We start from the raw sequence: 15167 nt of genomic DNA, 5'->3' as shown, positions 1-15167 counted from the left end.
GGGAGGCCCCAGGGGGAGAGGGCCCCGGTACCCAAAAAAAAAAAAAAAAGGTTATAAAGTTTAGAAGAAAAACAAAAGAAAAAAAAAAAGGAAACTATCTGTCAAATTTCAAAGAACAGATCATTCTAATATTATGCAAATTATCAGAGAAAAGAAGAAAGTGGAAACATTACCCAAATTATTTGATGAGGTTAGAATAGTCTTAACCACCACCAGACAAGAACAGATCAAGAAAGAAAAATTAAATGTTGAGAATTCCCTGACTGTTCAGTGGTTAGGGCTCCACACTTCCACTACAGGGGTTGCGGGTTCAATCCCTGGTCAGGGAACTAAGATCCTGCATGCCACACGCCATGGCCCAAAAAAAAAAGAAAGAAAGAAAAATTAAAAGGTAACCCATTTATGAATATAGATGCAGAATTTCTGAACATAATATTAGAAAATAGAATCCAACAAATTTTTTTTAGTTTCTCATGATAAAATTGCTTTATCTCACCAACACAAAGATGTCTAAATTTCAGAAAACCTATTAATATAACTTACTTACATATTAAAACATTAAGGGAGAAAAAATATTATCTCAACAGCTGCAGGAAACATATTTGCTAGAGTTTAATATTATAAACTGGGGTTTCTCACAACCCCCTCCTTGAGTTTGATAGTTTGCTAGAATAGCTCACAGAATGCAGGGAAACACTTATGCTTGCCAGTTTATAATAAAGAACATAATAAAGGATACAGATGAACAGCCAGATGAAGAGGTACATAAGGCAAGGTCTGGAAGGGTCCCCAGTGCAGGAGTTTCTGTCTCTGTGGAGCTGGGGTGCACCACCCTGTACCAACCCAGGAGCTACCTGAAGCCCATACCTTAGGGATTTTTATGGAGGCTTCATCATATAGGCATGATGGATAATTCACTCAATCTCTAGCTCCTATTCCCTCCCTGGAGAACAGGGTTTGGGGCTGAGAGTTACAAGCTTCTAATCATGTTTAGTTTTTCTGGTGACCAGCTCCCACCCAGGAGCCCACCCAGAGTCACTGTATTGGAACAAAAATGCTCCTATCACCCAGGAAATTCCAAGGGATTTAGGAGCTCTGCTAACTCTTATCACCCCCTCGTTACTCAGGAAATTGCAAGGATTTTAGGAGCTCTGTGTCAGGAATAGGGTCAGAGAACAAATATTAGTACAGAAGGTGCTCCACACACCTTTATCACCCTGGGAATTACAAGGGGTTTAGAAAGTTTGTGGAACTGGGGTCAAAGACAAAATACTAGCAGAAGCTGGGGACAGAGACCAGTATACGTATTTCTTAGTATTTCACATATACCATTCTCCTTTTGCCCTTTCAGTGGTTTTACGGAGTTGACCATTCTCTGTATTAACTTCCTACTGCTAATAAAATTGCTGTGTGGTTTCTGTCACCTGATTGGAAGCTGACAGACCACCTGGGACTTGCAATTGGCATCTGAAATGAGGGGCAATCTTGAACTGAGCCCTTAACCTGTGGGGTCTGTGCTAACTCCAAGCAGTTAGTGTCGGAATTAAACTGTAGGAAACCCAGTTGGTGTCTACTGAAAATTGGAGAATTGCTTGGTGTGGAAAATCCCTCACATCTGGTGTCAGAAGTAGTGTGAGTAGTAGCAAAGGAAACAGGAGTTTTCTTTAGCATAAATAATGGAGATAAATAGAAACTTCTTTTTCTGTCAAACTAGGAAACATACAACCCACAACTCATAAATACTACCGAAAGCTGCTAAATTTACTTCATAATCTTTATGAAGGTAATATGTTGTGAAAGCCCCTTGGCGTAGAGAAGGGAAATGAAATGCAAAACAGCCCAGAAGGAACAGATCCCAGAAACCCCCGCATGAAAACTTGCTTTTGGTAAAAGGCTCAACTTGAAGTAATAAATCAGTACCCCTTGCATACAATATAAGAGCTGTGATAGTTAGGAGCACAGGATAGAGACCTCTTTGGGGGGAAATGAAACAACCTAGCAACAACAAATATGAGAAAAACATTAGCAAAACTTTGTCCCCTGAAGCAAACCCCAACAAATAGGTCAACTAGAGAAATTCAAAGGCAGCCAGCTTTAATTCAGAGGGGAAAATAAAAACAGGCAGGGACTTGCTGGAAAACTTACCAGCTACAAAGGATCACCAATCAAGTTGCCATGAAATAGGTGAAAATTTTGACCAAACATTTGGCCATTACTTTCAAAGACTTAATAAAGAAATAGCCTCAATAAGGAAGAATGAATTAAAAAAAATATGTAGTCCCAGAGAAGAAATGGTGAGAAGACAAGAGAAAACTTGATCTTACACATTTGCAGAACTCAGAAAAGAGGTACAAGAAAAAAAGAAACATCACAGAAATCAAAACAGAAGCAGAGGAGTACAGGGGAGGGGGTACAAATACAGTGGAAAATACAGTAAAATCTTTTGAGGATAGAAATGAAATAAGCATAGAAAAGAAACCATTTTTAAATAAATCCTAAAGACATTGATACACAGAGAAGACAGACAGTGGAGCTGCAACAAGCACAGAACTGAGTCCCCAAAGAAGGAAAACAACGCCATGGAACTGGACAAATCATGCAAGAATGTTCCTGAAATAAAAGGCAACTTGACAGACTGTGCACCGGGGGAAGTGAACACAAAGTGGTCAGTATGTCCCCAAACATATTAGATGTTAAAAATAAAGACAAAATCCCCCTTCCTCTTTTCCTCTTTCTTTTCCCTTTCCCTTCTAGTCAATTAAGTCCCAAAGACATTTGGCGGCACCAAGCAAAACAGGCATGCGTGGAAGGAGGGGAGGAAAGCAGTGATGTTGTAGCCTCAGCAGAGTAAGGAGGACATCTGGGTAAAAGAGTGCAGTGGACTGAACGTGTCCCCCAAAATTGATACGTTGAAATCCCAACCCCCAATGTGATGGTATTAGGAGGTGGGGCCTTTGGGAGGTGATTAGGTCATAAGGGTGAAGCCTTCATGAATGGGATTAGTGCCCTTGTAAACAAAAGGGTCCCCGGAGAGCTCCCTCACTCTCCTTCCACATGTGAGGACACAGTGAGAAGTCAGCAGTCTGCAAGCTGGAAGAGGGTCCTCACCAGAACCAACCCTGCAGGTGCCCTGATCTCAGATGTCCAGTCTCCGGAACTGTGAGAAACACATGTCTGTTGTTTATACGCCGCTTAGTCGAAGGCACTTTGTTATAGCAGCCTGAACTAAGACAAAGAGTGACCCGTCCTGTGAGGTTGGAGCCTAAGGAGGGTGCCACGTGGGGAACAGCTGGCTTGCAAAGGATGTCACAGCCTGCGTGGAGTGAGGTAAGTGTCCGGGCTGGAGCCTAAGTGGGTGAGGAGGGCTTCCGCATGGTGGGACAGCTCAGCACAGGGTGTTGAGCCCAAGCAGCATGATAATGGCACAGGATGGGAGGCGGTCCAGCATGACATGTTGTGGCCTGACCAGGGCCTGGGGCCGTGCGTACTCAGCAAAGCTCAGAGAGCTTTGGCAGGTTATCAGGGCCAATGTGTAGGTGATAAGAAAGGCAGACAAGGAGCCATGGGTAGGGGAGATGTAAATGTAGAACACCTCCGCCCCTGGACTCAGGAACCAGGGTGCCCAGCGCAGTATAGCACACAGTGCCCAGCACGACCAGGAGACCGCAGGCTGCTCAGACCATGCAGCTGGCCCCAGGGCTGTCCCTGGGGACCAACACAACTGTGGAGACACAAAGGTGCCAGAGCTGATCAGGGACACTGCATTGCAGGTCCATTTCCCTCCCTCCCCAGTGTCCCACCCCCAAGCTCTTGACTGCCACCCTCTCACCCATTTCTTCTCCCCAGCTCAGGACTTCAACAGCAGCTGCCTCTAGTTGATGAGAAGCAGATGCTCTGAGCCTCCTGCAAGAGTTAATGATTACAGCAGCCCAAGGGCGTCTGAACCAAAGGTCAAGCAGGCGGCACCTTACTGACTCAGACTTGTGTAAATGCAGGACACATGTTCCCAGGACAACTCAGCCAAGTTCCAGAGAGGAGAGGTTTTCACGCAAGCTCCTAGGATTCACTCTCTAAAGCCGTTCTTGCTGAAGAGGATCCTGCACTTAAAATGTAAACTCCAAGCAATCGCAGATGGATAGACAGAATTCTTCGTAATGAGCAGATCAGCAAAGATATCAAGAGTTTCTCCTTGTGGGTCAGACAACATGGGATGAGGGTCACAGGTAAGAAAGCTTCAGAATTAATGATGAGGAACGTAGGGACAGGACTGGACAGGACTGTTTTCATTAGTCACAGCTGGATAAGGTTTTCAGCGATTTCAGAGATTGGGTGACTGTGGAACAGCGTTGTAATATATTTTCTCTGCCATGGTAGAAATGTTCTCTATCTGCACTAATACAGCAGCACTAGCTACATGTGGCTATTGAGCACGTGAAATGTGACTAGTGCAACTGAGGGCCTGCATTTTTAATTTTACTTAATTTTCATTACTTAAAACATTTCAATAGGCCCATGTAGCTAGTGGCTACCACAGCAGACAGCGCAGCTCTACAGAATTTGTGATCATTGTATAATTGACTGCTGGTGTACTGTGTGAGTTATTTTGGTTGTTTTCAATTGTCTCAGATAATCAAAAAAGTATTTCTTGTATAAATAAAAGTCTTAGTTAAAGAACCCTTCTTAATTCATGTTAGTCAAGTCTGCAGGGCTCTGGAGTCGCATGTAGGCATGGTAAGTGGACTCAGCTGCTAACTGTGGTCCAGGCGGTGGTGCCCAGAGTGGGGGAAGCATATGAGAAAGTGCTCCCCAACGGGCATTACTGGAGCGCGATGATGACCAGTTGCTGTCTCGTGTAATGAAGCTTTGTGAATAGGTAAAGTGCCACGGAGACGTCTCAGTGGAGTAGAATTCCCCAGGGTTCCCGTTCCCACCTACACCTTCTCTACAAAGCCTATCAGACAGAGGCCAAAAGAAGAGGTGGCGTGGTTCTCTTCCCACCAGCACCCGTGGGGTCTTATGCAGGGGAAGTAATAGAGAAAGGGTAACAAAGACTGGGAAAGAAGAAAAAAGGCGGGAAATGAGGGGTAGAATGCTGTCAGCAGGAAAGGGAAACTAGTGTCTGAGGTAAGAAGCCAGCAATTTGGGGGACTTCCCTGGTGGCGCAGTGGTTAAGAATCCGCCTGCCAATGCAGGGGACACGGATTGGAGCCCAGGTCCGGGAAGATCCCACATGCTGCGGAACAACTGAGCCCGTGCACCACAACTACTGAGCCTGCGCTCTAGAGCCCGCGAGCCACAACTACTGAAGCCCACATGCCTAGAGCAAATTCAATAAGTCAGATTCCTAGTCTCCGTCCCACTTGCCCACTCTGGGCTCCAGGGCCCTGAAAACTTCTTAAGCATTTTGAGGAGCTCTCAAGCGGCACCTCATGTGTGCTCACAGACCAGTCGGGCAGTTACAGGCAGCGTGGACCACCTTTCCCCCATTCTCCCTCCTGCCGGCCCCTCCAAGTCCCCTCCCAGGATCCTGCAGGGAGGGCACTCTCTGCCTCAGCACCAGTGCCCCTTATGCAAATGCCATGGTTCCCAAGAATGCTCTCTCTCCTTTGTGTCCAGAGCTGCTGCCTGAGGTGCCAGAGGTGCTGGGCTGCAGGCAGAAATGTCCCAGATTTTGTGAAATATTTTACCTCCCCAGCCCTGGAGCAACCCTGCTTATTTCACCCAAAGGATCATATCTCAGCAACCTCTGGCCGCCACATAAGGTCATTTAAAAAAAAAATCAAACTAATTTTTGACAATCATGAGATCCTCCTCGACCTCCCACCTCCCTCCCTCTTTCTGAGGTGGAAGCCCATTTGGTAGCACCTCCCTTCAGGTATTTTGAGGGCTCTCGGGAATGCTTTGCTGTCTGTGGTTTACCCTTCCTGTCACTCACTAGCTTCCCTCGCCTGGAAAACTGAGGTTCAAGCACAACCCCAGCGCCCAGACTCTGCAAACGCCAACCTCTGGCCAGGCCACAAGTGGGTCTGGATTCTCTCGAAGAACCAAGTATAAATATGCCCTGAAAAATACAAAGTGCTGTGCTCAGAGCTCAGAGTGTTCTTATAGAGAAATCGAAAAGTCTAAAAGCCCGGTAGAGGGACTTCCCTGGCCGTCCAGTGGTTAAGACTCCACACTTCCACTGCAGGGGGCACAGGTTCGATCCCTGGTCGGGGAACTAAGATCTCGCAGCTCGACCAAAAAAAAATTAAAAACAATAAATAAATAAATAAAAGCTCAGTAGACACAGCTCTCTTCTCTTGAGTCAGAGAACAGCAGTGCTGAAAGCATCCCCAGAGGTGACCCAAAGTAATGCCATGGTTCTACTTGTGAGGACAGCCCCGGCCCCACTGGGCTGGTCATCACAGGAACTCAGGTTGGGTTTCACGGGCCAGGCAGGGAGTGCCAAATTTTGGAAACTAGATCACATCAGCCGTTGTGAGTTCTTAGCCTCACCTGCTGTTTCAGACGTCCACCCAAGTGTTTACACCCCCTCCAGCTGCCAGGGAGAAAGACAGTTATCACAGAAGTCCTGCCACTCCCAAAGTCCTATAGAATCTGAGCTGGCGCCCAGGCCCCTGTGCCTGAGGGTGAATGGGTGAGGCCAGCCTGTGAGACCTCAGCGTTGTCATGCCCTGCTGGAGAGTCTGGATCTCCCATTGCCCTCCAGGCCTTGAGGCACCCAGAGGGGGAAACTTCTGCCTGAGTCAAGACTGGCTTCTGGGTGTCAGTGCCTGGGCTCCATTCTAAACTCCCAACATGACTGACTGGTTTATAAGTTGGCCCTCTCCTGTCTCTCCTGAAGGGGATCGTCCGTCAGCAGGTGGAGCTCTGGGTCCAGAGCACAGGGCAGCAGGTGATGGAGATGACCCTCCATCCCTTAGGGAGTTAGGACGAGGGGCCGAGGGGCCCTCATGGTGAGGAGAAGGGGTAGGAAGCTTCAGAGGCTGCCCAATGCCTCCGTGGGTCACCAGCAGCCTCTGCGACCCAGGCAGTGTTGATCCCTGCTGGAGGTGGAAAGGCAGCCCTGGATACCTCAGCTGCCTCTCCTACAGAGACAAGGGGAGATGGGAGGGGGTCTGGGACTTGAAGGGGATCTGGGCACTCTCCTGAGCCAACTTCAGTCCCTCCCTGTGGCCCCGTGGTCCACATCCCAGAATCTTCAGCTTCTAGAGCAGTCCTATAAGGCCAAAAATTGTGCTTGGCACATAGCACATACGCAGGAAGTATTCACCCAATGAACGGATGACTCTAAAAGCAAGAATCTGCTTACCTGTAGCTGCTGGTTTCATGGCAAAACAGGTTGCAGCTTCTACCTCCTTTGTGTATAGGGATGATGCCCCATTCCTTCACTGTCTCAGTCCCTGGTCCCTGGCCCTTAGCAAGAACTCTGGGACTGTCACAGTGCCCTCTCTGCAAGTCTCGCTTGGCACGGACAGCATCAGGCCTTGGGAAGGCCCCGAGATTCTCTAGTTTGGGCAGAATTTTGACAAGTCTGGACAGAATCCCGCCCTCACTCCTGTCAGACAGGTTTAGATGGCTCCATTTCACAGGGCCTGAACTCCTAAAAAGTGGCATAAGCATCTCACTTTTCCAGCTCTCCCACACCTCAGCCTCACTTTCCCGGGACAGGTGCCAGCTGTGGTGAGGACGAAAGCAGAGCCAGACAGCGGCCTCCTTGACTGCTTCTCTTCAGAGGGTCTGGAGGAAATCCCTATAAAAGCTTTTTCCCCAGACATGCAAGTGTGAGTAGACACCTCCCACAAGGAGTTCATTCATTCACTCCACACATATTTCTCACATGCCTTCTCCGTGTCAAGCACTGTCCTAGGAGCTGGGGTCCGGCACTGAACACAACAAAGTCCCCGCCCTCATGGAGCTTACATCCTGGTATGGGAAGACAGATCGTAAATAAACAAATAATTCTTGAGACGGTGCTACGTGCCAAGAAGAAAACTCAATCAGAGTAAGAGGATACAAAATGGCTGCAAAGAACATGAGTGACTAGAGAAAGCCTGCGCGCAGCAACGAAGACCCAACGTGGCCAAAATAAATTAATAAATAAATACAATTTATTTATTTTAAAAAACACACACACAAAAAGACCCTGAAGCAAGAGTGTCTGATGTGTTTTAGGAACAGCCCAGCATCCAGTGTGGCTTAAGTAAGGGTGAGAGGAGTAGATCTGAGAGATAGCTGGGAGCCAGATCACGAATGTCATGGTAAAGATTCTGGATTTATTCCAAGTGACACGGGCAGGTATTAAAGGGTTCTGAGCAGAGGAGAGACATGATCTGACTTGAGTTATAAAAGGGACACACTTGCTGCTGGGTGCAGAATAGACTAGAGCTGGGCAAGGGTGGGGGTAGGGAGACAAGGCTTTGCAATAATCCACCTGGGGGATGATGGTAGCCTAGACCACAGTGGTTGGCGGTTATGGTGGAAGTAGTAAGAAATGGGTGGAATCTGAGTATATTTCAAAGGCAGAGCCAACAGGATTTTCAGGTAGATTGCATGTGTGGTATTAGAGAAAGATAAAAGTCAAAGATGCCTCCGGTGATGACTCAGACTGTTGATCTGAGCAAAGAGGAAGAATGAAGCTACCACGAGTAAATGCTTTCCACCCTGGGATCTTGTATTTCTCCGAAAAGGAAACGAAAATCAGGACATGCCAAGGACCTGGACTTAGTAATCTTAGCCCACTGACGATGGTGACCCTGCGAAGGTGTTGATGGGCATGTAGGTGCACAAGGGACACAGTGAAGACAGGACACCGATGGGGGGCATGTGGGTGCAGATGCAGGTTAGCACACGGCACACGTGGAGGGTGACGCTACAGGTGTGCATCACGAGATGCATGTACCATACGGTACTCTCAGACAGAATCTCGTTAAAGCAGCACTGAAAGAGCAGTTACTCATCTTGTTTTGGCCAATGTATGCCCTAGACTTTTGACTTGAATAGTGCAATAAGATTCTCCCAGCTCTGATATCATCTATAGCAAAATCTTGAGGTTTTATGTGGGACTATGTGTACACACCAAAAGGATTAGTTGAGAACAAAGAGCACATGCCCTGGAATGAGAACCACAATCGGTTTACTCTAAATTCTCAAAGACAATGAATTATAAATGCTGGGCAGAAGGTTCTGATCTTGGCTCCAGTTTCTTCTCACTTAGAAACTGGTGAAAGTCTGTAACTGGTGTGGCCAAGAGAATAGTTTCTTCCCCCTCAGGTTTCCTCCATGTCCAGCTTTGTGGGGTCCATGACAAGATTGTCGCACAGGGTGTAGTTTGCTCTAGGAGGTTTACCTCTTCCTTCAACCCATTTGTTACTATTCATGGCCAAGGATTCTCAGTTTTCACTTATGTCTGTATTTCAAAGGAGGATTTGCTTCTCTCTAACATGCATTATAAAACGCTGAATGTTGGCTCTACTTGTTAACCCGAGAAGACTGTGCAACAGGGCAGTTCTGTTTTCCCTGCCACGCTGTTTTCTCTCTGGGATCAGCCCTCTCTGTGAGCGTCAGCGATGGGAGGGATATCTTAAACACCCTTGGACACATGCAGCATACAGGGGACCATGAACACAGAGGGCGAGGGAATAGGAAAAACTCTTTGATTCCTCCACGTACCAACTAATAGAAAAACTCTTTTCTCCCTCTGCTACTCTCCATACTTTACCTCTTGTCACCAAATATGTCATGGGTGGGGGAGGGCGGGTTCCCACACCAAGCAATCCTCCAGTTCTCTGTGGACATTAACTGGGTGTCCTGTAATTCAATTCAATTCTGACGCTATCTACCCAGGGCTGGAGCAGACCCCAGTCCCGGAAGACCTGCCCACCCTCCCCTACTGCAGATGCCAATCACAAGTCCGGGTTGTCCCCTGTGCTTCTGACCTACTGGCTATAAATCAGAGGTTCCCAGGTTCCCACAATGACCTCCTTGGTTTTGATAATTTGCTAGAGAGGCTCACAGAAGTCAGGAAAGTAGTTTACTTACTAGATTACCAGTTTATTATAATGGAATACCACTCAGAACAGCCAGATGGCAGAGACGCATAGGACAAGGCACGAGGAAAGGGGCGCAGGGTTTCCATGCCGTCTCCACGTGTGCCATCCTCCCATCACCCCCACATGTTCAGCAACCCAGAAGCTCTCCAAACTCCAGTTGTTTAGGGTTTTTGGAGGTTTCATTTGTAGACATGATTGTTTAAATCATTGGACTTGGTGATGGAACTCAATCTCCAGCCCCTCCTTGCTCTGCTGGAGGTCAAGTGGTGGGGCTGAAAGTTCCAATCTTTTAATTACCCAATTGGTTCCCCTGGCAACCGGTCCCCATCTTTAGAGGTTTTCCAAAAGTCACCTTCTTAATGTAAACTCAGGTGTGGTTGAAAGAGACTTGTTATGAATAGCAAAAGACACTTTTGTTTCTCTTTTCACATAGAAGATTCCAAGGGTTTTAGGAGCTCTGTGCCAGGAATGGGGCCTACGACCAAATATATATTTCTTAGTATAAATCACAATTTCACAGTGAGCCTGCTGCACTACTAGGAAGTTTCCAATAATATTTTTTATATATATTTTCTTCTCATGGGAATGCATCTCTAGTTTAATGACAAAATGAGAAAATATAATCTACTTTCAAAATCTCCATCCCTGGCAGTCTATAAAGCAGAAGATACTAGTAGATTTTCCTAGACATTATGGACTGATGGTGATTTATTTTTTAATTTATGAACATAGTTTGACTCCTTGACTCACCTCACAGCCTCAGAAAGCACCCCAATGGCAGGCAAGTCAGACTCTGGGAATTATGGAAGTGCGGTGTGTCTGAGATAGCATAAAGTCTCTTGTTCCAGTTTGGCCCTTGCCTTGGTCAGAGACATTGGGCAAAGTCATAGATCTCCCGGTTTCTAGGACCGACCTTCCTTATTTCAAACCAAGGAAGCTGTTACTCTCCACTACGCCCAAACGGCCAGGATTTTCCCTCTGAGAAACCATAAAAAGCTGGGAAAACCCACCCTATCCAGGCATGTTTATATTCAGGGAAACCCCTCTGGCTCTCCCTCTAATATTCATTTGGCCTCTCCTTCAGGGGCAATGGAATATATAAGATCACAGCAGCCCTGGCTTTATGCACAAACATTTAGATAACACAAGCAAGTAAACCCACAGCCACCACAGCTTACCCAAGACCTGTTCCCCAAACCCAAAACATACCACAATCCAGATCCCATTGTTTAATTCCCTGTCTTGGAAGGGCAATGATAGTCAAGGTTTAGCTAACAGCGGGGTTCTTTATTTTGTACAGGCTTTAGGGCAAGTGAGTGGAATTCAAGCCTTGTGTTTCTTAGAATGCCACCAAAATCACAGAAGGAAACTGTAGAAACCACTTTGAGATTGGAAATAAAAGCTTTGGAGAAATGCTATACTTGAGACTGGATGTTTCACTTTGAGAGCAAGGGATTATTCCATGTTACAGAAACTCACCAGACTAAGAACATCTAAGAAAAATTTCTCCTCATAATTTTGAAAATGGAAAATTGTTATAAACCAAGCCTCTACAAATATACAATTCCTTAAATAATTGGGCTCTGTCCTGGAAGGGGAAGGAGGCGTATGGCAGCTATGCACGGGCTGGTCAGGACTCTTGCTTCACTTTAGCAGTGAGATAGGATGCTACCAGACCAAGCTGCTACGATAGGGCAAGCCAGGAGGCAAAGTGGATGTCACCATAGTTTGCCACCTGCAGGACACTCTTAGTTGACACAACAAGCTGAAACCCAGGGAAATGGAACAGACCTTTGACCGGGTGTCATGGACCTTGGCAAAGAACGTTTAAGAGAATCTCTACTGAGTGACCAGAATCTAGGTCATCCAGCAAGAAATCAACTTAGCGCTGACTGAGCTCTTTCCTTCTCCCACCACGGTTTCCTCAGCCTACAGAAAAGTGGCTTCAAACTATATACCCAGTACTCAAACTAACGCTTTGAAGGGAAGACACATTGGTCCCAGATGAGTGAGAACGCTATCAGAGATTTCACTGGCAGTTGCTCAAAGCAAAAAGAAAGCATGCCGGGTCTGCCCAGGATGACCTTGAGTAGCAAGAAAATAAAAGGGGCCTTTCCATTAGGCAAATGTACTACAAGGGGGGAGGGGGTGGGGTGGGAGGAGAAGGAATACATCACACAAAAGACAGCAAACCCACTATGAGAGAAACCATAATCAAAGAACCAAAACACTCCTCACAAAAACTTGTACACAAATGTTCACAGCAGTGTATTCATAAAAGCCACAAGGTAGAAACAACCCAAATGTCTATCAGCTGAATGGATAAACAAAATGTGGCATATCTGTACAATGGAATATTATTTGGCCATAAAAAGGAATGAAGTATTGATACATGCTACCCCATAGATGAACCTTGAAACATTATGCTAAGTGAAAGAAGACAGTCACCAAAAACCCACATCTAATATGATTCCATTTATATAAAATGTCCAGAATAGGCAAATTATCTACACAGAAAAAAAGTGAATTAGTTGTTGCTTAGAACTAGGAGGTATCAGGGACAGTAGAGTGATAGCCTACAGTATGTTTTCTTTTTAAAGTGATGAAAATATTCTAAAATTGACTGTCTGATGGTTGCACATATCTGTGGATACGCTAAAACACACTGAATTGTACACGTTAAACAGGCAAACTGCATGGCCTGTAAATCTGTTTTAAAAATAAAAGCCAGCAAAGTTGTCTAAAAAGAGGGCTTCCCTGGTGGTGCAGTGGTTGAGAGTCTGCCTGCCGATGCAGGGGACACGGGTTCGTGCCCCGGTCCGGGAAGATCCCACATGCTGCGGAGCGGCAGGGCCCGTGAGCCATGGCCGCTGAGCCTGCGCTCCACAACGGGAGAGGCCACAACAGTGAGAGGCCCGCATACTGGAAAAAAAAAAAAAAAAAAGTTGTCTAAAAAGAGACTCATTTAAACAAAAAATAAGATGCAGAAAAAACTCACAATGAAGGCATGGAAAAAGAATTTAAAAAGAAAGAAAAGAAACAGCCACATTTTCTGCAAATATTTATGCTATAATAAACTTTAATAACATGACTTCAAAAAAATTAGTTCCAGGGACTTCTCTGGCAGTCCAGTAGTTAAGATTCCCGGCTTCTGCTGCAGGGGGTGCGGGTTCGATCCCTGGTCAGGGAACTAAGATCCCACAAGCTGTGCAGCGCAGCCAAAAAAAATTCTTTTTAATAGTATCTTTACATTAGCTTTACAATGGTAGTTGCACAAAATGTTTCAAATAAGAATAATCATTGTCCCTGAAGTAAAGAATCTATCAAATGTCAGAGAAAAAATATTCAGAGCTAGTACAGGAATCATGAATTATAACTTATTTTGGATTTGTAACAAGAAATGAATATATAAATGTACGAACAGAAAAATTTCCCTGAAATGATAAAAAAAAAACCACTTAATTTCCAAATATCAAGGTTATATTTTAATACCAGGCAAATCTGTTAGAGACTGACAGTGAGACATACTGTGGTTAAGACACTGAAGTTCAAAAGTAGAGAAAAAATTCTTAAAATAGGTTAAAGTCAAATCAGCCTCGGGTTTTCCATAAGTCTTTTCCCTAAAAGCAATATTCACAAAGTCCTGAGAGGAAAAACAGCAAGACCCAAGAATAGTTGTTGCTTGAGTTTAATTAAAACAGAAAGGCATTTTCAAGCATGAAATAACTTAGGGAATATGAAGCTATCATGAAAGATTGCAAATGGACACAAATACTTGGACGTTTCTGTCATCAAAAGATAAAGTCTGGGGGCTTCCCTGGTGGCGCAGTGGTTGAGAGTCTGCCTGCCGATGCGGGGGACGCGGGTTCGTGCCCCGGTCCGGGAAGATCCCACATGCCGTGGAGCGGCTGGGCCCGTGAGCCATGGCTGCTGAGCCTGCGCGTCCGGAGCCTGTGCTCCGCAACGGGAGAGACCACGGCAGTGAGAGGCCTGCGTCCCGCAAAAAAAAAAAAAAAAAAGATAAAGTCTGTGTCTTCCTCTGTCCACTCCATGCTGGCCTTATGATTTGTTTTGGCCAGTGACTTGTAATGGATGGGACACTGTATGAGGTCTGAACCTAGGCCTCAGGGGACATTGCATCTTCCAGTCTCCCACTCTGCCACCATGTGAACAGGCCTGAGCAAGCTTGCTGGAGGGGCTACAAAGGGCCTTGGCTGACCACCTGACTGGAGCCAAGGCTCCCTACCAAGCCACCAGCTGACTGCAGTTGCATAGGTGAACCCAGGAGAGACCAGCTGAAACCCCCAGCTGAATGCAGCCCAGCTGACTAACCCACAGAATTGGGATCTAGGAAACGACAGTTGGGGGTGGTTTGCAACCCAAGTAGAGGCTGATACATGACGAAATGCATATAACCAAATCAAAATGAAGACAGAAATGAAGAAGCAATGAACAATAAATACATTTAACTGGAGAGGGTGTGGAGAAAAGGGAACCCACCTACACTGTTGCTGGGAATGTAAACTGGGGCAGCCACTATGGAGAAGAGTATGGAGGTTCCTCAAAAAACTAAAAATAGAGTTACCATATGATCCAGCAATCCCACTCCTGGGCATATATCTGGAGAAAACTCTAATTCGAAAAGGTATATGCACCGCAATGTTCATAGCAGCACTATTTACAATAGCCAGGACATGGAAGCAACCTAAATGTCCATCAACAGAGGAATGGATAAAGAAGATGTGGTACATATATATAATGGAATATTACTCAACATAAAAAAGAATAAAATAATGCCATTTGCAGCAACATGGATAGACCTAGAGATTATCATACTAAGTGAAGTCAAAGACAAATATCATATGATATCACTTATATGTGGAATCTAAAAAAAGATACAAATGAACTTATTTACAAAACAGAAATAGACTCACAGATATAGAAAACAAACTTATGGGTTACCAAAGGGGAAACAAATATGTGGGGAGGGATAACTTAGGAGTTTGGGATTAGCAGATATGTGCTACTATATATAAAATAGATAAACAACAAGATTCTACTGTATAGCACAGGGAACTATATTCAGTATCTTTAAATATACTATAATGGAAAAGA

Source organism: Neophocaena asiaeorientalis, unplaced genomic scaffold (assembly GCF_003031525.2).
Source record: "Neophocaena asiaeorientalis asiaeorientalis breed wild unplaced genomic scaffold, Neophocaena_asiaeorientalis_V1.1 scaffold84, whole genome shotgun sequence".
NCBI classification, from domain to species: Eukaryota; Metazoa; Chordata; class Mammalia; order Artiodactyla; family Phocoenidae; genus Neophocaena; species Neophocaena asiaeorientalis.
The sequence above is the reverse complement of the archived record's forward strand: the minus strand, read 5'-3'. Positions refer to the sequence as shown.